Genomic DNA, 24046 nt, shown 5'->3' with positions numbered 1-24046 from the left:
AAAAGCCCATTATTATTCATACTTAGCATAGACTTGACTTGACTTTAAACTGTCACTTACAGTTCTGTTAAATTAACATTACATGTTACTGATTACTCAAAACATAGCAACACTTAAAGCCGGAGTCATTGGTGCCGTATGTCGTATCGCTGTATCCGTATCCCTAACGTAATCAGCTGTTTGTCGTTACGACGGCAAACCAAAACCCAATTGGTTGGCTACGATACGGTTACGATCTTAGCGGCACCAATAATCGATTGCATTGAATCTCATAAGTTTGGTCGAATCAGCTGTTATAAGGTTACCGATACGGTTACCGATAAAGCACCAATGTCTCCAGCTTAAGGCTCCATTACTGATACTTACCATAGACTTGACTTGGCTTGCGAACTGTCACTTACAGTTCTGTTAAATGAACATTGCTTATTACTTATTACTCAAAACTTAACTTGACTTAGAAGTCTGTTGAATTTTGACTTTCTATGTAAGTTCTAAGTGACGTTTACATTTTGAGATGCCATTTGTTTGTTTCCATTTCATTTTGACATTTTGTCATACAAATTGACATTTATTTAAAAATAAATTTCAACGCTGATTATGATGCCAGATTGTATGCGCCAAGTGGAGTATAATCGTGGCTAAGTTGCCAAGTTTACGCCAAGTCAAGTCAAGTCTATGCCAAGTATCAGTAATGGGGGCTTTAACTTGTGTAAGTTCTAAGTGAGGTTTACATTTTGAGATGCCATTTGTTTGTTTCCATTTCATTTTGACATTTTTTCATACAAATTGACATTTATTTTTATTGTATTTATTAATTTTTACACTCATAAATTAATTGTAGTACTCAAAATTAACTTTGTTTAAAAACCCCCACTTTTTGTAGCAAATATTTCACAATAAAATGACAGCTGATTATGATGCCAGATTGCATGCGCTAAGTGGAGTATAATCGTGGCTAAGTTGCCAAGTTTACGCCAAGTAAATTCAAGTCTATGCTAAGTATCAGTAATGGGCCTTTAAGTGTTGCTAAGTTTTGAGTAATCATTAACATGCAATGTTCATTTAACAGAACTGTAAGTGACAGTTCTCAAGTCAAGTCAAGTCAAGTCTATGCTAAGTATGAATAAAGCGCCCTTTAACTTGACTTAGAAAATCTGTTGAATTTTGATTTTCTATGTAAGTTCTAAGTGACGTTTACATTTTGAGATGTCATTTGTTTGTTTCCATTTCATTTTGACATTTTGGCATACAAATTGACATTTATTAATTATGATGCCAGATTGTATGCGCTATTTGGTGTATAATCGTGGCTAAAGGCCCCATTACTGGAACTTAGCATAGACTTGACTTGACTTGGCGTAAACTTGGCAACTTAGCCTTGATTATACTCCACTTAGCGCATTCAATCTGGCATCATAATCAGTAAATGTAAATTTGTATGACAAAATGTCAAAATGAAATGGAAACAAACAATTGGCATCTCAAAATGTAAACGTCACTTAGAACTTACATAGAAAATCAAAATTCAACAGACTGTTAAGTCAAGTTAAGTGTTGCAAAGTTTTAAGTAATCAGTAACGTTCAATGTTCATTTAACAGACCTGTAAGTGACAGTTCTCAAGCCAAGTCAAGTCTATGCTAAGTATCAGTAATGGGCCCTTAAGTGGCCAAGTTTACGTCAAGTCAAGTCTATGCTAAGTATCAGTAATGGGCCCTTTTACTCGTTGCCTCTAACAGTTAAGTACAGCTGATTGTTATTTAATGTTATGCTTTCTTTCAATGTTCTATTAATAACCCCATTTCTTTACTTACCTACATTAACATCTGCGTTTGCGACCAAAAGAAACGCTCATCGGCAATTACACATAGTAGTAAAGAATGGAGACATGCACTTTTTGGATTATAGTGTATAACGCATAGCAAAATCGAAAGTGGAGAATACACACACTTTTAGTACTAATTTTATGCGCATCAAATTCATAAGTGCAGATAAATTTATGCAGTTAGCAATCTATATAATGTTTAAGTGTATATGTATATTCGCGTAAAAAACACAGCTAATAACTTTTTGTTTAGCTTAATTTTCTAGTGTCTGCAAAGAGGATAAGTTATGATAAGAGACGTCACTCGTTACCCGCAGCCATTTGCTCGATGTTTTCTGTGATGATTGAAATCTGTCCTTAATTATATATTTGTGATATTGTATATCGTGAAGCTGTAGAACCAAAGAGGATATATACAATAAGAGTCGTTACTCGTTATTTTTTAGGCATTTAATCGATGTATACTGAGAGGTAGTCGGGCGAGATGTTTATAAATGTCTTCTATACATTTTTGTGGGGTTTTTGTGTTTATTTTTTGGACTGTATTTAACTAAATTATTTAATTCTCTTTCCAAAAATCACAGTTGCACAAGGGGCCTACACGGCATGGATAAATGCGAGACAATTAAAAATGTCCCTCTCAGAAAACATTCGGCATCAATTTTTTCAATTTCCGGCGAAATACTCGCCACAAAATAACGAGTAACGGCTCTTATTGTATTTATCCTCTTTGGTAGAACTAAAGAGGATAAATACAATACGAGTGGCGAGTAACTCGCTGGAAATCAAAAAATTGATGCCGAACGTTTTCTAAGAGGGGCATTTTTGAATTGTCTCACATTTATCCATTCGGGTTAGGCATCTTGTGCAACTGTGATGTTTGGAAAGAAAATTAATTAATTAGCAGTCGGAAAAATAAATACAAATACCCCAAGAAAATGTATAGAAGATAGTTTATGCACATCTCGCTCAAAAAAAAAAAAACATGGACTACTTCTAAGAGAACATCGAGCAAATGGCTGCGAGTAACGAGTGACATCTCTTTTCATAATTTATCCTCTTTGGTTGCGGAACCTATAAAGCTAGCTTTGTATTGCGCCTAACGACCCTTAAATCCCGCTACCCATCTTTTTAGGTGGTGTGAACGCAATATGCTTATTTTAGTTCCAAATATTTTGAGTTCTTTTAAAAACATCCCTATTTGCAACACCATAATATAAGAACTTAGAATGTAGGGTATTGCCTATATACACAAGCTCATCGAAATAGATCAAGGCGTTTTCAAAAAAGTAGAAGATATACAGAAAAACAAGCAAATACCGTTCGTTTCATATCCATATTGAAATAAAATTTTAAATAACTTTAGCGACTTACCTCCGAGAAAATTTTGCCAAGCTTCTCTTCCAATTTGCGTCTTGCTGCTTAAAATTCCCAATCCGAACGGCATCTGCAAGGCAGATAAATTTTCACTTAGCACCTTTTCCTGGCAGTAATACATTTGGAGAGTTTGCAATATGAGAGGCGACTCCGCTTAGAAAAAGTTTTTTCTAATTGAAAACACTTTTCTAAATTTTTGATTTTGCTCTCCAGGACTTACACCCAAGACTTTTGGTGCGGTAAGCGGAGTACGCTACCGTCACAAGTCAAAATTGTGAAAGTACGTTGGTGTTATGGTTTGGTTTCGTGGTAATCGGCTGTTTCTTGGGTATAAACAAAGCAGACGACAACAGTGTTTTTTTTTCCCTTTCTTCATCATCTCCAGTAACTGCTTACCGATACATTATTTGACAGATATCTGGACGATTTGTGTCAAATAAACATTAGAATAGCTTTAATCGAAGATTGTGGTCCTTGTAACTTTGTTGGTGGAGGTTGTGATCACGCAAAGAAAATGTTGTGAACAGGTCTCTCAGTTGGAGGCTAGAGTGCCTCATTCAGATGTTAGTTCCTCCCTCTACGAAGACCCGACATAAAAACAGCCTTCTCCGTAGGCCGGGTGGGTCTCAGGTAAACGGCGATAACATCACGTTTCTTAGGTCAGTAAAGCGGGTGGGAGTGAAGTCTGACGAGTTGACGTAGTAATTCTCTGTGGCATCCTTACTTACAGGAAAACGAGACTACAAACGGGTAGGCACATTGTGGATCGCATTTTCATGTCCATGAAAGAAATCGGTACTTGTACCACTGTAACTTATCAAAGGGCACGTTTCTCAGCACTATCTTAGCAAGGCTAGCGCTAGGTGAATGCGCTGTAGACTTTCGCGGAGTATGTAACCATTAGACAACGAAGAACTATATTCAGCCATTTTTAGGATAAATAGAATTGATAAATTTAAACTCGGGATCATGCGGCACCGAAAAGATCGGAGTAGAATGCTACATGTTGACACTACAATCCTGCAGCGACAGAGAAAACAGTAGGGCACCTATTATACAACTCCGTAATGCATTGACAAAACGCGCTTCACACGGCAGCAGGTTTTATGTAACGCAGCGACTCTGGATTCTTTTCCTCAGCCAAGGGCTGTCATTTCAGTGTAACCCCATGAGACGAAACACTGTTAACACAACAACAAAACCCAACGAAGTTTTGCGCACACCCCGTTATATTATTCCCAGAACTTTAAGGACTTTCACAAATAACTAAACCCAACGGGATGGGAATAGCAAGATGGAACTCCAACGGGCTTTTTGATTATTTGTCAAACTGCTCATAACAATTTTTTTTAACTCATGAACTGTGTTTTCAAAACGACACATTTGAGCTAATTGAAGTCAGAGGGGAGTAGCCACATCAATCAGCCTACACTTTTTATAAAGCTACTAATATCAGTTTGATTTTATGTGAGAAGTGTAGTGTTATCTTTTAATGCAACTGGGTATAGTAAGCAAAATTTTCACAACAAAAATATTCCTCTTATTTTAAAAAGCTTACAACACTGGCTTACAATTCGCCGCGACTGCTTTGACGTTTACTGTCTGCTGTTTTTTTCGCTCAGCTCAATTGTCATTTTTCTGCCTCGCTCATTTGTTGTGTTTTCGCATGCAAATTGTCAGTGCCTTTCGTGTTCGTCAAAGTAGAAAATTTATTTAGTGGTTCAACAACTATACATATTATTAATTAATTTATTGGAAAACTACTAAAGTTTTATCGAGAAGTTCCATTAGTGCTAAATTAACTAAAAAGCTCCTACTTAAAATTATCTCGTTTCGCATTGTGATTGTGTCGTGTCATTTGTTTGTAATAATTTGAGCCACTTTTTGGTGCTTGGAGTCGCTACGTTTAGCTATTTTTCGATGGCATGGTGCCAGCGATGCTCCCAACGGATAAATTGAAGAGTGGAGGAAAAGTATAAGTAAAATATAAGAAAAAAATTAAAAGCGATTTCTGATTTTATTATTGTGAAAAGGTGTACAACAATACAAATGCAGCAAGTGATCTCGTGACGGTGTAATTGGCAACAAATAACAATAGCAACGAAATTATTATTGAAATAATAAATTAGCGCTAGTGCTTTATGCCTTTCTATTAATTATACGACAACAAAAAAAAATAGTACCAAGTAGACAATAGAAGTTTGAGCTAAAATCAAATATATGTAGGTAGCAGTACGAGCTAATTAAATAAAATAATAATTGTAGCTACATTTATTATTTCTAAATAAATAAGTACATAAATACATTCATTTATTTGCGTTTGTGCCAGTGTGCTATTTAGTGTTTTGTTGTTGGCACGACATTCATATGCAAATACATTTAAAAGGTTGCTCTAAGTAAAACACCAATAAGACAACAAAAATCACAAAACAACATTAAACGATATGTAAAGTGAATAAATAAGTAAATAACGAGGACCCCGATTGCAAAGTGGTGTCAACTGGAAACAATTTAGTGGAGCTGCAACACCTCTCTTCGCCACAAAACGGTGCGTCATCGGTCAATTCTACACACATCGCACGCCTTGGACATATTTAATGCAAACACACTCACCCCTGACAACTAGAAAGACACAGCCGGAGACGCAGACAGTTTGAAGGTGAACACTATTCACATTTAGCAATATTTTTAAATTGTTTTTGTTTTATATGTTTTAAATTTTTTGCTACTATGCAAGATTGATTCTTTTGACCCCAGCGGGTTAGGGGATTAGAATATACCCGCGGTAGGTATGCCTGTCGTAAGAGGCGACTAAAATACCAGATTCAAAGGGCTGTGTAGCGCAACCTTTTAGGTTGCCAGACGAGGCTCTGGCGACCCCAAGCTACTCATGGAACTTGGGGGTAGGGAGAGAGGGAATGGCCTGAAGGTTTAATGTGGCCACATAAATCGTTCCCGAGATGGTCGGGCTAGCACCTTAATGGTGCTGTGGTACCGGAGCGTACCGGATTTGTATCCGGCAAAGTACCATCACATCGATAACACTCCCCAAAGCCTTCGGGGAGCAACCTTATCGCTACAACAACAACAACAACAACAACATTGATTCTTTTGCTAAGGGACAACAACAATATAACCATTTCATTTTGTTTTATTATAAATATGATATCCACAATTGTTGCTAAACAAACACATAGATTTCTATGGACAACATGCATGTGTATATCTCGCATCACTTGAATAAATAAATAAAATAAATGTAAGCCGCGATAACCTCCGAAGAGATCTAAGGCCGAGCTTCTCTTCCAATTTGCGTCGTGCTCCTCTTGGTTTTCCCTACAAATTGGCCGGACGGGACCTACATGTTTTATGCCGACTCCGAACGGCATCTGCAAGGCAGATGAGTTTTCACTGAGAGCTTTTCATGGCAGAAATAAACCCGGAGCGTTGCCAAACACTGCCGAGGGGCGACCCCGCTTAGAAAAATTTTCTTCTAATTGAAAAACCTTATTTCTAAAATTTTGATGTTGCTTTGCCCGGGGTGCGAACCCAGGGCATACGGTGTGATAGGCGGAGCACGCTACCATCACACCACGGTGGCCGCCAACTTGAATGGAGACACAAATAAGAGGGCATATCCGTTATCACGAGAACTAGATGACATTTAATCTGTACGAACATTAGCTGGAACGCCAACGTATGCAAATTCAATTAATCCCTTTATGAGTGCGACTTTGATGACAATTTGTGAGTGGTGGCGCGTATTGGTCGCAACTTCAACCATTGCAGAAATGGAAAGCACAGTTTTCACCGAGACGCGCCTAGCTCAGGCTCAACTGAGTACTGTTATAGGTGATATTCTAACCCTGCTAGACAGCTGTCAGTCATTTGAGGCATCAATCGACAGATATGGCTGATGGAAATTTACATCACAGCGTAAAGCAAAGTTTCTATCAGGTTGTTAGAAGCGACATGACAAACCTGATAGGCATTTTGCATACGTGTATGCATACACATACACACCATGGTTTTCCATACGAAAAAAAAAAAAAATTTATGCGAGTGTATTAGTGTTGTCAAAAATTCTGTTAATGTATTGGAGTTTCCGTCAGCTCTGTTTAGCAGGGAATTTATCCAAACTTGACTCTGCATCTGTCTTGCAAGCCAACGATATATGACCCATGACACAAACTATATATTCTACTGTAATGTAGAACCAAGGCTTCCAACTTAAAACTTTTTCCCACATCCAGTGAAAATTTAATATTTTCTTGAAATTTTGATGACAGCACAGTCGGCCAACCAAAACCAATCCGCATACATACATTTGTAACAGGATAGGATTCAGCCTAGGAAAGTAGATACCTATATATATTGAAGAAGATATCGCCTACCCGAAGACTCCTTACTTAGGTATGGAATATTCCCGCTCATGTCTGTCTTATGACCAGCATACGAGGTTGGACCTGATCACCTGGTCATATAAAGTCTTTCCTGAGATGGCCGTGCTAGTATCTTAACAGTATTAATTTCCGGAATAGTGCAGTATTTTGTCGGATATTATCTCGAATCCATACCCTTAAACCTCTGCCATTAAAACGGATGCAACCACCTCAGTCATCGATTTACGAAGCCCTTTGAGCCCCGGCAACTTAGCGATGGTGATTTGTTTTCAAAGTCTAACTCAGATTTGCTAATCTAGCGCGTCCAAGCATTTGTGTGGCATGACGGTTGAAACGAAGCTGTACTGAAATAGCAACCCATGATATGTATACGAGGGACGAAGCTTTAGAAGCAGAAGGATATAACCAACTGTTCTTCAATAATTTTACTAGACAATAACCAAACATAGAGGGAATCGAAATAGTACACGGCAACTGCTCAGCACGTTTTGCGGTCTGAGGTTTCTTGGAGTTATGTTGTACATGGATCTTCATGTGGCTATACGTTCTTGTTGTTGTTGTTGTTGTAGCGATAATGTTGCTCCCCGAAGGCTTTGGGGAGTGTTATCGATGTGATGGTCCTTTGCCGGATACAGATCCGATACGCACCATTAAGGTACTAGCCCGACCATCTCGGGAACGATTTATGTCGCCACATTAAACCTTCAGGCCGTCCCCTCTCTCCCCACCCCAAGTTCTATGAGGAGCTTGGAGTCGCCAGAGCCTCGTCTGTTAGTGAAACAGGATTCGCCGCGGATAGGTGAGGTTGACAATTGGGTTTGGAGAAGCTATATATTGCGCTGGCAACCTGAAGGGTTGCGCTACACAGCCCCTTGAATCTGGTATTTTAGCCGCCTCTTGCGACTGGCATACCTACCGCGGGTATATTCTGACCCCCTAACCCGCTGGGGGCTATACGTTGTAGGAGCTATCAATGCCCCACTCAATGCCTTGGCGATGTGCTACAAAGTATACACAATTTTTCAGTTTTACTTAATTTAAAAGTAGGCCGTACTCAACTGACAATGTTTGTATTATGGACCATTCCGCGACTTGACTCTTCTAAGTACTTCTTTTTTGTTTGCTTTATTTTCAATTCTTCCAATTATTCGTTAATTGAAAATAATTTACTCAAATACACCTTCTGTATTGTAGGTTCAGTTATTGTTGTTAGTGTTGCTGAGACATGTTTCTGCAAAGAAATGATAACTAGGAAAAAATAACGATAGTTTTTGACACACTGAATGAGCTCATATTTAAAATGTGGCACAAGCATGATTCAATTACTAGCGGTTTGTTCTCCGATGATGAAAGAGCTTTGACACTCCCAATTTTAAAAATCTGGACGGGTTGCTTTTATGAACTAAGAAAAACGGGGAATAATTCAATCCCCTTCAACGAATATTGTAGTAGAAAAGTACCTTTAGTAGTATGTTAGTAGTGAAATAAAGTAAATGCCAACAGGTTTTGTGGGAAATAATTCATTTTGAATTAAACATTTCGTTAATTTGATATTCATGTTGGTTAGGTCATGTTTTCAGAATTTGTTTGAAGAATGCCGTACGTTAGAATTTTATTCCAAAATACACTATCTCAAAATTTGTTTCAAAAACTCAAGAGGGAGTTATTGAAAAGCATTCTGAGATAAGGCGTTCTTCAATCTAATTCTAATATAGGGCGGTTTTGTGACAAATCCTGAAATTTTGAATTTTTGAAAAATATTTTTAGATAGGACGATTTTGAAGAGGGAGCCGACATGGGGTGATACTCTGCTCAGCAGCCGCAATGAACTGACAAAAAAAATAAATAAAATAAAACGGCTTATTATCTTAGAACTTTATACTCCGGCCTTGGCTTTGACAGAAGAGTTCAGTTCTTGTGCGGTCCTGCTACACAGGGAGTATTCACCTTTTTATTCTGAAATTTCGTAAAGCTCTTTCCGTTAAGTATTCATGGAGGTGCTCCGGATAAACCGTTAATTTAGAATATTCGGAACACGTTCGTTTGATACTACCTCATGAGGACCGAATATATCAAATAAGTATATAGTTAGCTTAATGTGAAAACGTGCTTAGTCAACTTTTACGAATTTTACAGGAGACGAAAAAAAATTAATAATTTTTGAAATGACCTTCTTTTTTCAAAACTGTGAATGAGGATACCTTAGTTGCAATGCTTTTGAAAGTAGAAACTTCGAAAAAGATAAATAAAAATCATGTATGTCAACCCAGCAGCTATTTTATGACAGCACAATTTCCGCACTCAAAAGAAATTTTTCCCCTGACTTAGAACTTTTTACTCAATATGTTTTCCCATCACTAATTCAAACAAATGCTGTGTTGTGTCTTATTCCAAAAAGACAACTGCCTCATACTTTATCTACAAACTAAATACTAAATCTCTAAATCGTTGTCAAGAGAGTAAAGAGTTTGGTGTAATTTTTAACTCCAAAATCTCTTTTTCTAGTCACATTGACTTCATTATTTCAAAATTTGTTGCAATGGTTGGGTTCAGTAGACGTAACACAAGTGACTTTAAGGACCCTATGACGTTGAAGGCACTTTATATATCCTTGGTCAGAAGTCGTCTTGAATATTGCTCAATAATATGGAATCCTTTCTATGAATCTAACTCCTATAAAATTGAGAGAGTTCTCTTAAATTTTTACAAAAAATGCTTTACGTATTGTTCACATGCCAGCCGGCCTCCCATCATATACCAGCAGGCGCAAATTGCTTGGTCTTCAGGCTTTGCATGACAGAAGAACTTTTATCGCACTCATGCTTGCCTATAATGTAATAAATTTTAGCACGAATTGCTCTGATTTATCTAATTTATTCATTCCATATATTCCACTGCGTGATAGCAATTCGATTCAGTAGTGTTATTAATTTTTAATACAGCTTAGTTATATAAGTTTAAGCTTGAATTGTTTTCTATATTTAACTAGGCTGTAACAAAGCATGTAGTTATCGACATGTAAGAATTGAAGTTGATTATGGTAAGCGCAAAGCATTTATCAAACACCAAAGACATGTGAATTGGGTGAATCCAATTTCAAGGGGTTGTGTAGGCAACCCTGTCAAGGGGTTCCCAGCGCAATATATAGCTCCTCCAACCCAATTGTCAACCTCACCTACCCGTGGCGAATCCTGTTTCATTGACAGCCGAGGCTCTGGTGACCCCAAGGTCCTCATGGAACTAGGGGGTGGGAAGGAGGGGATGGCCTAGAAGGTTTAATGTGGTCATATAAATCGTTCCCGAGATGGTCGAACTAGTACCTTAATAGTGCTTTGTTACCGGAACGTACCGGATCTATATCCGGCAAAGGACCATCAACATCGGCCCAAAGCCTTCGGGGAGTGTCTTTATCGTTAATACAACAACAACTAAGCATGTACTTTTAGACTGAATGAATTAAATAAGTTAATAAAATTCGCGCACAAAGAAATTACGTTTAATTAGATTGATATTATTGACAAGTTGACTTAGCACATTTTTTTTTTTTGAACAGCTGACGACTTAGCACATTTACACATTATTGCAAACAGCACGAAAAATTAAAATATTTTTTCTTGTGATCGATGTATTTTAAATTCAGCTTTAAAACTGCATTAAAATATTATTTTTCAATAAAAGTGACTTAGGACATTTTCACATTAAGCTAACGATATACATAATATTTCAAAAATAAACTGTTTCTACAAATCTTAAATGGAGATGAATGCTCCGAACATACGGAATGAATAAATTAACATGCTCAATGTTGTTGTTGTTGTAGCGAGAAGGTTGCTCCCCGAAGGCTTTGGCGAGTGTTATCGATGTGATGGTCCTTTTCCGGATACAGATCCGGTACGCTCCAGTAACAGCACCATTAAGGTGCTAGCCCGCCGATCTCGGGAACGATTTATATGGCCACGATAAACCTTCAGGCCATCCCTCCCTCCCCACCCCCAGGTTCCATGAGGAGCTTGGGGTCGCCAGAGCCTCGTCTGTTAGTGAAACAGAATTCGTCGCGGATAGGTGAGGTTGACAATTGGGTTTGGAGAAGCTATATATTGCGCTGGCAACCTGATGGGTTGCGCTACACAGCCCCTTGAATCTGGTATTTTAGTCGCCTCTTACGACAGGCATACCTACCGCGGGTATATTCTGACCCCCTAACCCGCTCAATAAATACATTTCGTAATGGCATCTCCATTATTTAGTTTTCCCATTTTTGCGTGAATCGATTTACGAGTCCAGTTTTTGACGTTGAACGATGAGTTTGGTGTCCGTATTTTCATAAAACCTGGGTACAGCCGCACTAATAGATCATGGTATAGTTAATAAATTCATCATAAAATTAAAAAAAAATGTTCTAAGGAATTATGCAGTTCAGTACTTATCCGGTATTTGTAAACTGCTTGCGCCCTATTTCTACTACTAATATTTTTCAAAAAATCGCAAAGAAACAACACAATTAACGAATGTCAATTCGATTTGGGAGCAAAATAGCTGCAATTTTCAAAAAATGCGTCAGCCGAGCAAACCTTTTGTGATTGAATCATGCGGCATACGCTGCTCTTGAATAACAAATATTAAAGACGTAGCTGAAGTTCTAACTCTTCCTTGTTGTAATCTGTTTTAATAAGTATTTAAAACTTCCAAAAAAAATTATTTGCATTTCGTCTTTTTTGTTTGTTCGATTTATAAGCTAAAAATTTATTTTCCCGTTTTACAAATTTATCCACCAAAACATGGGTATTTGCATTCGGAGTTGGAAATCAGCCCCATCTCAATAATGTTTTTTATTTCAAAAATTGAAAAGGGATGAAACCCCAAAAGACAAAAAATGTGTTCCCATGAAATTAATGCATTGGATCGGACCGTCGTTCGGCCCTCATGTCAAAAGACGGAAAAACTCTGCGGACATTCTGACAGCGGACTCGGATTCAGCGCATCAAAATGCATGTTAATACATACATACATTGTCTCTTTACCAGATCCGCTTACTTGCCTTTTTATGGCTGAGAGCTCCTTATGCGTTTTGCTGCACTGAATCAGTATACGCCCTCAGAATAAGTCAACAGTGCGTGGTTCGGCATTAACCCCAAAAAAAAAAAAAATATATCACTGCCGATTGAGCATTTTTTGAGGTTAGGCCCGAAACACGACCAGCTAGGCAAATTCTGATAGCAGATACAGGCTTAGGTCATTCCATTTTATACTTGCGTTGCTTTACTAAATCCCCCAACTTTTTTTGTGTAGCTTTTGTTGTTTTTGTAGCGATAAAACGAAGTGTTATCGATGTTGATGATCCTTTGCCGGATATAGATCTGGTACGTTCCGGTAACAAGCAGCATTAAGACCCGACCATCTTGGGAACGATTTAATATGAGCACATTAAACCTTCTATGCCTTTTTACCTGTAATGTTTCTCTCTAACTCTTCCCATTTGGCCAGCTTAGTTTTGTAATTGTTGCTCAACTCGCTATCGCAACATCATCAGCTCATCAATCCATCAACAGTTCCGATTCAAGCGTTTAATGACTGGAACGTCATACATTTTTATTCTGTGCCGTGTTAAAGTATCTGGAAACAAAAACATTTATAAATAGTCAGCTGGTGTTAAGTACAATTATACGTACCTGAGTACATACATACATACATACATACATTAACCTGGGTCGATTTGTATGGACGAAAGTTAACTTATATCGCGCCATCGATTTTTCGATAGGATTTGGGCTCAGAGAAAAAGTTCCACTACGCATACCCAAAAAATAATTTTTGAGCCTGCAAAAAAAATCGATTTTTCGACCAAAATTCTTCTAAATCTCCATAAAAGAAATTTTTCTTTTTCGAAAAACTGCATTTACCAATTTTGCATTTGCCAATTGACACAAAAAAAAAAAATACATAAAAAATGATTTGGAGCCTTGAAAATTAAAAAATGCATAAAAAATCGAAAAAATCGTTGAAATTTTGCAGGCTCAAAAATAATTTTTTTGGGTATGCGTAGTGGAACTTTTTTCCTGAACCCAAATCCTATCGAAAAATCGATGGCGCGATATAGGTTAATAAATCGACCCAGTCTAACATACATATTTATAATGATTTCAAATTGCAGCACTTGACGCACAATTAGCGACATAAATGTCTAACATTCGATCCCTCTTTATATGCCCCTTTACAAAGACGTCTCTAGTTGTTGGATTGATTTTGTGAATAGTTTGGTACACACAATGATTTTAATGAATTTTTTTTTTGCGGAAAGACAATTTTAAATACTTCAAAGGCGCCTATCAGTTCCCCTAAGGTATTTAGTTAAAACAGTTACGTGCAGGAAATTCGGATCAGTCTTTAAGTAATTTCTCTTGTCACACAAACTATTCTTCTAAAATAAATGGACACTTCAAGTCTTGTCCCAACTTTAACCCATTTTTATTTCCACTTTTTGTTTAATATTGTTGGAAGGCAATTGCAATAAAGGAAATGAAATGGAAGAAAAGGACTTGTTTATCCACAATGTAGGGAAGCATGTAGAAAGATTAGCAGTCAAAACCGAAGCACCATCCTTCAACAGGCGACATCAAATTGTTATCGAAGTACAGACGGTTTTCTATTAATTGAATCGGTTCGTTATCGACAGGTTATGGCCGTGTTTTCCATTATTTATTGACAATTGTGGGTATAGGCGAAATATTGAGGTGTTATCGAAATGTAATAAAGCTATCGACTCGTCATCGAAGAGTTATGTTGTGTTTTATGTCGTTGTTGTTGTATTAACGTTAAAGACACTCCCTGAAGGTTATCGATGTTGATAGTATATATATTTTAAAGTATATATGAGAGAGCAGCCCTCAGTTTTCTAGACGTACACCTCTATTTTTAGACATTTAACTTCTAATGCCTCTTTCTTATTCAATCACGGGGTCAACTCTTCTAAATGGAATAAAACTACAAAAAATATTGAAAGACTTCTTGAAAAGTGGTAAATTTAATATTGACCTGATTTTTAGCAGAGACTAAGACGTAGACAAAAATCTGTGTTAAGAAAATGTATAATGTCAACTCTACAGGTAATAAAAACCTGTGCAAATTCAAGCTACGTTAAAATTCCATTCGATAAATACATTATATTCAGTTTACGAACTAAAATTTCTTCGGTTGATGAACTAAAGGTTTCTCCAGCGTTTCCCGGGGGCTGTAATACATTAGAGGTGATAAAATAGAGGTAGTTATCCTATATCTCCTTATCTATATCTAATTTCAGTGTTTATAGGGATAGTAAATAAGATCCAGTGGTCTGAGGGAGTTTATTTTAGAAATAACTTTTTGTCAAATAAAAGTAACATACTGTAGCAAATTGCGGTAAATCCCTGATTATTATGCACCTTCTGTTAACGTTCGATGGTCTGAACTCTCGAATAAATAACTCCAATATTAAGGATGGCAAAATGGTCTTTATTCACAACGTTACTGTGACCGTAGTACCGCACAATTACAATACTCGCGTACCATACTAATAGCTTGTTAAAATGAAACTGATCGATCCTCCCTTACACCGCGCTGCTTTTATACTCTCAGTTGGCCTCGTTCACCTATTTCTCCCAATGTCTAGACTTTTCACGAACATAATTGGTTATTTAGCTATATACATATATATCTGTAGCTTGTGTTTTCTTGTAGCTACATATATGCGTGTGTATGTGTGAGTAATAAATTTTGCTTATGACTCCATTTGCGTATGTGAAATAATCTCTTCGCTGTTTACATGAATGTGTGGCTGCTTGCTTTGATGTGTACATGTACATAAGTGTGGCTGCTTGCTTTATTGTTGTTGTGCATTTATTTAGTAGCAGCATAGTGATGTATAGAACAGCTAATATTCGCCACAATATTAAACTTTAACGAGAGCATTGCTATTAATATGAACACAACTGTACATATAGAAAGACATATGTACATTAGTACTCTATACATCTAGGTGGGAACACAATTAGAAAGCTTATAAAACAAAACGCGAAATAGAACGAAACGGAAAAGCTGCAACAACAACAAAGCACAACACAATTGTTGACAGCATAAACCAATTATATTTACATCATTCAGGAAGAGATAAAACTGAAAGAAGATGGAAACATTTTTCGCACTCACATAATAGTTACGTATACTGAAATATGTATGTAGTAATTTTCATGCTCCCAACACAAAAAGAAGCTGACTGTGTTATGCAATCGTACAATATAATTTGATTACTTCTTTGGAAAAACTAAACTACCTTAAGAAAAAACTTCTTTTTAAACTGTTATTATAAAACTCGTAACCAGTTGAATGCGAGATTGAGAGTATTGTTAACCATTTGTTGGAAGTAATTTTCTACTTGTGATAACTACAACGCCATCTGAGTAAGCCGTAAGTCGCACGAGTCTGCTAATACTCTGCCCTACGGAAGACCACTGATTTCATGGCTTAGCACAGGCCACATTGCGAAATAATCTACCTGCAATTTAGCATGCAGCAGATCCATCTAGTTAAGGTTGATATAATTCAATGTTATTAAGAACAACCACGATAGCCCGGCATTGCTGAAAGCTGCGGCTTTCTCTACAATTATAACAACCCTATGCAGCGCTATGCCTACCGACTTGCCTTTTGTTTAAGCATTGTTTACCACCCATGTTAAACTTTATATAAGCGTCTATCACCCTCTCAAAGTAGAATAGAAATGATGCTAAGCTAATAGGCCTGTCGTCTTTGGGCCTTTGATAGGAAAACGACGCGACCAGTTCTCCAAGATTGACGTACTTGATTTAGTCGTATGTACCCGTTTTAAGCTAATTCGCTTTCACCCATTCCGACATTTGTAGCATGGCAGGAATTATACCATCTGTGTTCGCCGAAACTTAAAACTTAGAGAAAGCCTTCTCATTCGTTCTAAGTACCAATTAACAAACTTGTAACTAAGTGCTATCTGCCAGCTCTTTTGCGTCATCTACCGATCGGAAATGTCTCCTCTAGAGGAGAATTACAATTAGGTTTAGAAGTTATATGAAATACGAAATCGAAACGACGGGACTGTTGTTGTTGTTGTAGCGAAAAAGAAAATCCCCGAAGGTTTTGGGGACTGTTTCCAAAGTTGATGGTCCTTTGCCGGATATAGATACGGTACGTTCCGGTAACAAGCGCCATTAAGGTACAAGCCCGACCTTCTTGGGAGCGATTTAATATGAACACACTGAACCTTCTAGGCCCCTAGTACCATGAGGAACTTGGGGTCGCCTGAGCCTTGGCTGTTAAAGAAACAGGATTGGCCACGGGTAGGTGAGGTTGACAACTGGGTTGGAGAAGCTATATATAACGCTGGCAACCCCTTGAAAGGGTTGCGATACACAACCTCTTGAATCACTTCGTTTTTTTAGTCGCCTCTTACGACAGGCACACATGACGCAGGTATATTCTAAGCCTCCTAACCCGCTATGGGTACGACGGGACTGTCTTCGGCAACGCCAAAGACCTCATCGTTTCATGAACGAATTCATTCATGATATCTCAAAAATTTAGGTACTAGTTTGCGTTGAAACAGACAGACGGACATGGCTAAATCAACTCAGCTCGTCATCCTAATCATTTCGGTATACTTATTGGTGTGTCTATCTCTTCTCCTCTAAAGACTTACAATTTTCGAGATTTGGATCAAACTTAATATACCATTCCATTTTTATGAAAGGTTTAAAAATATTCTGAGATAGAGCGTTCTTCAACCGAATTCTGAGATGGAGTATTTTTGAAACAAATTCCGAAGTATGGCGTTTTTGAGACTTTGAGATAGCGCGTTTTCGAAACGGTCATCGAGATTGGGTTATATTCTATTTAGCTGTTGATTTGCTATGATAACGTAGCATGACTTTACAATCAATTAATAGTAGATTTTTTCAATGTTGTTAACTTAAAACTACCTTCCAGAATCCCGTTCATAGACTATATTGAATAAATAAATTGTCAACTTTTTATTACAAAGTTTGCAGCTTATACATTTTTTTTTGTAGGGTTTACAAACATAAATGCTATCATTCAGCTAAAGCATGCACTAAAATTAAAAAATAATTTATTTAAACAATAATTCTACACCTAAAATTGTACGCAAATACATACATACATATGTTTGTTCATATCTACTGCTGCAGATATGCACATAACTATTTTCTAGAACACAAACATATGTACCATAAGTAAGAAAAATAAGGCTAAATAGCACACTGGCGGTCTCTTTTCACTTTCCCAAACACGTTAATTCCTTCCTTGGTTAAATGCCAATTTGTAGAGATGGCGACCACGTGATTGTCATAATCCTTAATAATAACAAGTAAGGAAGGATAAGTTCGGGTGTAACCGAACATTACATACTCAGCTGATAGCTATGGAGACAAAATAAGGGAAAATCACCATGTAGGGAAATGAACCTATGGTAACCCTGGAATGTGTTTGTATGACATGTGTGTCAAATTGAAGGTACTAAAGAGTATTTAAAGAGGGAGTAGGCCATAGTTCTATAGGTGGACGCCTTTTCGAGATATCGCCATAAAGGTGGACCAGGGGTGACTCTAGAATTTGTTTGTACGATATGGGTATCACATTAAAGGTGTTAATGAGTATTTTAAAAGGGAGTGGTGGCAGTTGTATATGTGAAGGCGTTTTCGAGATATCGACCAAAATGTGGACCAGGGTGACCCAGACCATCATCTGTCGGGCACTGCTAATTTATTTATATATGTAATACCACGAACAGTATTCCTGCCAAGATTCCAAGGGCTTTTGATTTCGCCCTGCAGAACTTTTTCATTTTCTTCTACTTAATATGGTAGGTGTCACACCCGTTTTACATAGTTTTTTCTAGAGTTATATTTTGCGTCAATAAACCAATCCAATTACCATGTTTCATCCCTTTTTTCGTATTTGGTATAGAATTATGGCATTTTTTTTCATTTTTCGTAATGTTCGATATCGAAAAAGTGGGCGTGGTCGTAGTCGGTTTTCGACCATTTTTTATACCAATACAAAGTGAGTTCAGATAATTACGTGAACTGAGTTTAGTTAAGATATATCGATTTTTGCTAAAGTTATCATGTTAACGACCGAGCGGAAGGACAGACAGTCGACTGTGTATAAAAACTGGGCGTGGCTTCAACCGATTTCGCCCTTTTTCACAGAAAACTGTTATCGTCCTAGAATCTAAGCCCCTACCAAATTTCACAAGTATTGGTAAATTTTTTTTCGACTTATGGCATTAAAAGTATCCTAGACAAATTAAATGAAAAAGGGCCGAGCCCCGCCCATTTTGAAATATTCTTTTATTTTTGTATTTTGTTGCACCATATCATTACTGCAGTTGAATGTTGACATAGTTTACTTATATACTGTAAAGATATTAACTTTTTTTTTTTAATTTGACTAAAAATTTTTTTTTTTTTTAATTTGACTAAAAAAAAAATTTTTTTTTTAAGTGGGCGTGGTCGTTCTTCGAATTTGCTAATTTTTAATAAACATACATATAGTAATAGGAGTAACGTTCCTGCCAAATTTCATAATGATATCTTCAACGACTGCCAAATTACAGCAAATTACCTTCTTTTAAAAGTGGGCGGTGACACGCCCATTGTCCAAAATTTTACTAATTTTCTATTTTGCGTCATAAGGTCAACGCACCTACCAAGTTTCATCGCTTTATCCGTCTTTGGTAATGAATTATCGCACTTTCGATTTTTCGATATCGAAAAAGTGGGCGTGGTTATAGTCCGATATCTTTCATTTTAAATAGCGATCTGAGATGAGTGCCCATGAACCTACATACCAAATTTCATCAAGATGCCTCAATATTTACTCAAGTCATCGTGTTAACAGACGGACGGACGGACATGGCTCAATCAAATTTTTTTTCGATCCAGATGATTTTGATATATGGAAGTCTATATCTATCTCGATTCCTTCATACCTTTACAACCAACCGTTACCCAATCAAAGTTAATATACTCTGTGAGCTCTGCTCAACTGAGTATAAAAATACTTGTACTTGCACGCGCTTTCCCGTTGGAATGCTTGAAGGAGGCAAGGTCTTGCGCCCGATTGACTAACCGACTGTTTGACTGACCAGACTGATATATCAACTGAGATCACTTGTCAATAAATTGCGTAACGCTTTGTATGGCTATAATCGCATTGTATTTTTTTAATTTTTTAATAATATTCTCTCATTTCTGTTTGTCAATTGGTATACAAACAAAGTGACATGGTGTGGCAGTTGAATAGACATTTTTAGCGATAGGAACACTTCATTTGTGTTAGACATTTGACTAGGTATAGTGAGATGCGATAATAGAGCACATATGTACTTATAGTAGTCTCAATTGCTTATCATTAATGGTAAAGAAAATCTTTTCTCATATATATATTTTTTTTTAATAAACCCCTCTTGATAATTACATATTAAATTATGTAGTAAAAAAAACTAAATTTGTCTTATCGCTAGAGGTTAGAGTGGTATACAGGAATGTGCAGTTTCAATAGGGTTGGACCAGAGATGGGTGTTAGAGGCCTTTGTTCCATATGGCTATTGAAATTATGGTTGATGTCATGACAAGCGGGACAGATATTGCATGTATGTCGGGGTTGATTTTGTATAAGTAAGGGTTTAACCTATTACAGTATCCAGATCAGAGTTGAGATAGAGTGTACGTGTGGGGAAGTTGCTTTCCTCAACTGCGAGTTCAGGGTATTTATCTTTTATGACGGGATTTAGCGGGGAATCCCTGGTATAGTGCTTAAGTGGTTTCTGGTTGCTTTGGCCTCACTCTGTAGGTTATGTTCTGGGGAAATAAGAATACATCACGTGGCAGTTGTGAGCGCGGAGTTCTGGGCCAGCCTGAAATTTCCTCCAATGTGTTTCTTTAAGGCTCGGTGACCATATTGGGGATGCGTAGCATACAAGCGGCTGGGAAAATGCTTTATAAGTGCTGTCGACAAGAAACTTTTTTTGCTGCGGCTTTGGATTTTAGAGATGTAGATCCTGACTCCGAACGGCATTTACAAGGCAGATGAATTTACACTGAGAAGCTTTTCATGGCAGAAATTTGCTAAACCACTTCCGAGGCGACCCCGATTAGAAAAACTGTTTTAGTGTATAGCATGTTCTGGGAGTGTTGCACCCTGTCACCAACCCTCCACCTCAATTGTGGCCGCAAGAGCTCTTTCGAAGCTCAGGCACGGAATCATATGTTCTGTTTACCCGATATTAGATGGCGCTATACTGATATGGACATACGGACTAGCCCGAGGTCTTAAGCCGTGTTGCAGTTACTAACGCGATATTTTTTAGCATTAGGTCTGCAGGCGGAATGTGTAGAATGACATGCAATGCTGCTGTCGGGGTAGTTTTTAGGGATCCCATTACGCCAATCATTGTTAATCTGTATAACATCTTCACCAAAAGATCACTAAATTTCCGAATTGGCTGCTTAGTCCAAATAAGCACATGCTCAAGTTTCCTGGAAACAGAATATGTGTGTAATCAATCGATTTGCACTTGTAGCTCTTTTGGTTTTGTTTTTCTCTGAACTAAAGGCACAGATAAAAATTCAGACTTCAAATATAAAAAAAATTTATCGCGCTCCGATATGCCCTTGCATATATGTAAATACAAGTTATATAAGTATCTGCTTGTCATATGACAGTGCACAGCAAAAGCCTCTTGCACTTCAGTATAAGACAACGTGTACACATGCCCTAATCTACAATAAATCGTCAATAGATAATCAACGCGTTTACATATGTTCCATCTCTAGCAACTAGATTACTTTCACGTTTCTCTTTTTGTTTGTGCTTCCAATTACCACTACTAAAGACTACACTCTAGAACTGATCCTTTTTCTATGAAAAAAAAAAATCCGCATCTCTAAATTTGATCATAATCGATTATCGAAGTGAAAAATTTATATGAGACATCTTGTTATATAATTAACGATGAGGAGTTAAGTACGAAAATGAAGGTACTCTCGTTATATGTAAACTAAGTCTAAGATACAGTAATTCATACTAATCAATTTATAGACTACTCTAATGAATATAGCACTGAAAAAGTTATTATTCCAAATTGATTCATAATCTAAGTACGAAACCGAAATACACAGCAACAAACTTGAAAATAGCAGTGCAATTTTTGGCAAATTTGATCAGTGATACTCTTATTTTTTAAACGGTTTTATTTATCTATAAAGCAAGAGCCCGTGACTGCTAGACCTTCGTCATTTTATAAAAGTTGAAATGTCGTCAGTGCATACTTCCAACTGAAGCAGGATCGTTGGTCTATTATAAAACTTGAGTCATAGTCGCTTTAACAGATATCGTGCAAAAATTTTGCAGAAAAATATACATTTCTTTCGTAATTTTATAAAGACTGATTTTCATATATGGTCTTCGTCACGATACAAGAAGCCACTAGCCTCATTACCAGACACTATCCATAGTGGCTTTGATTAGCCAGACCCTTTTAATCCTTCTAGTTAAACTTCAGAGAACATGGAAGCAATTTTATACTGAAATTCGAATACAAAATCTTAAAAAAAAACTTTTGAAATTTTGTTTGCCGTAAAAAACTTTCAGCTTTCATTTTATGAAAAAGTACACTTTAACATTACAAAAAGTGTCTGGCGGGACAAAGCCACTATGGATAGTGTCTGGTAATTAGGCTAGTGGCTTCTTATATCGTGACGAAGACCATATATGAAAATCAGTCTTTATAAAATTACGAAAGAAATGTCTATTTTTCTGCAAAATTTTTGCACGATATCTGTTAAAGCGACTATGACTCAAGTTTTACAATAGACCAACGATCCTGCTTCAGTTGGAAGTATGCACTGACGTAATTTCAACTTTTATAAAATGACGAAGTTCTGGCAGTCACGGGCTCTTAGACTATGACTTGACAGGCTGGTTGGGCGGCACGAATTTTGTAATTGAAATTTTAGTAACTTCCCGATAAGCTACAAGCTTGAAACTTGGGATATAGTTCAGAACCCGATGGCAATGCAATAATAAGAAAAAAAACTCCGAAAGGTGGCACATGGATCGAAATATTTCAAAAAATCGTATTTGTGGTCCGATTTGGCTCATATTTGGAACACATAATACATACAGCAATATAAAGCGTCCTATGAAAAAAAACGCCGCTAGGTGGCGCAAGGATCGAGATATTAAAAAAAATCGTATTAGTGGTCCGATTTGGCTCATATTTGGAACACATAATACATACAGCAATATAAAGCGTCCTATGAAAAAAATCGCCGCTAGGTGACGCTAGGATTGAGATATTCAAAAAAATCGTATTTTTGGTCCGATTTGGCTCATATTTGGAACAATTTTTTTTTTTTTTATTAGAAAAATTGTTTCATTTCCTTATTTTTCTGCTTCAAACTTTTTTACCAAAAATAGCAGGGAGTTGCGGGCTAGCACGGGAATGGGTGCACTTACCTTAGCACTTTTTACTCAATATGTTTTCCCATCATTCCTCACCTTTAATGATTGAAATAAAACTGTATATTTCACAAAAAATACTATTTATTTGTCAAACTATTTCTAACCGTTCTGATCTGGACTCTTGTCGGATGGTGCGCAGACAATAATTTATATTTAAATTCAAACAAATCCTGTGTTGTGCCTTATTCCAAAAAGACAACTGCCACATATTTGATCTACAAACTAAATACTAAATATCTAAATCGTTGTCAAGAGAGTAAAGCCTTGGGTGTAATTTTTAACTCCAAACTTTCTTTTTCTAGTACCATTGACTTCGTTGTTTCAAAATTTGTTGCAATGGTTGGGTTCAGTAGACGTAATACCAGTGACTTTAAGGACCCTATGACGTTGAAGGCACTTTATATATCCTTTTTCGGAAGTCGTCTTGAATATTGCGCAATAATATGGAATCCTTTCTATGAATCTAACTCCTATAAAATTGAGAGAGTTCTCTCAAATTTTTACAAAAATTGCTTTACGTATGGTTCACTGGCCAGACGGCCTCCCATCATATACCAGCAGGCGCAAATTGCTTGGTCTTCAGGCTTTGCATGACAGAAGAACTTTTATCTCACTCATGCTTGCCTATAATGTAATAAACTTTAGCACGAATTGCTCTGATTTGTCTAATTTGTTCAATCCATATATTCCACCGCGTGATAGCAAATCGATTCAGTGTTATTAATTTTTAATACAGCTTATATAAGTTTAAGCTTGAATTTTTTCTATTTTTAACTAGTCTGTAACAAATCATGTAGTTATCGACATGTAATGTGTATTGAAGTTGATTATGGTAAGCGCAAAGCATTTATCAAACACCAAAGGCATGTGAATTGGGTGAATCCAATTTCA

The 24046-nt window shown here is 37.0% G+C and overlaps 1 protein-coding gene across 1 annotated transcript in view; it reads left to right on the top strand.

Moving 5' to 3' along the window:
• The first annotated feature begins 4850 nt into the window (after positions 1–4850).
• Myd88 (myeloid differentiation primary response protein MyD88) overlaps positions 4851–24046 on the top strand; it is a 142830-nt gene continuing 123634 nt past the window's right edge. Inside the window, exon 1 of the mRNA XM_067776519.1 lies at positions 4851–5859. The gene's annotated coding sequence lies outside the window, so the exon portion shown is untranslated. The remainder of the gene's footprint in view (positions 5860–24046) is intronic.

The sequence above is a fragment of the Eurosta solidaginis genome, chromosome 3, assembly GCF_040869045.1.
Source record: "Eurosta solidaginis isolate ZX-2024a chromosome 3, ASM4086904v1, whole genome shotgun sequence".
Taxonomy (NCBI): domain Eukaryota; kingdom Metazoa; phylum Arthropoda; class Insecta; order Diptera; family Tephritidae; genus Eurosta; species Eurosta solidaginis.
This window is presented reverse-complemented; position numbering and strand designations above follow the sequence as displayed.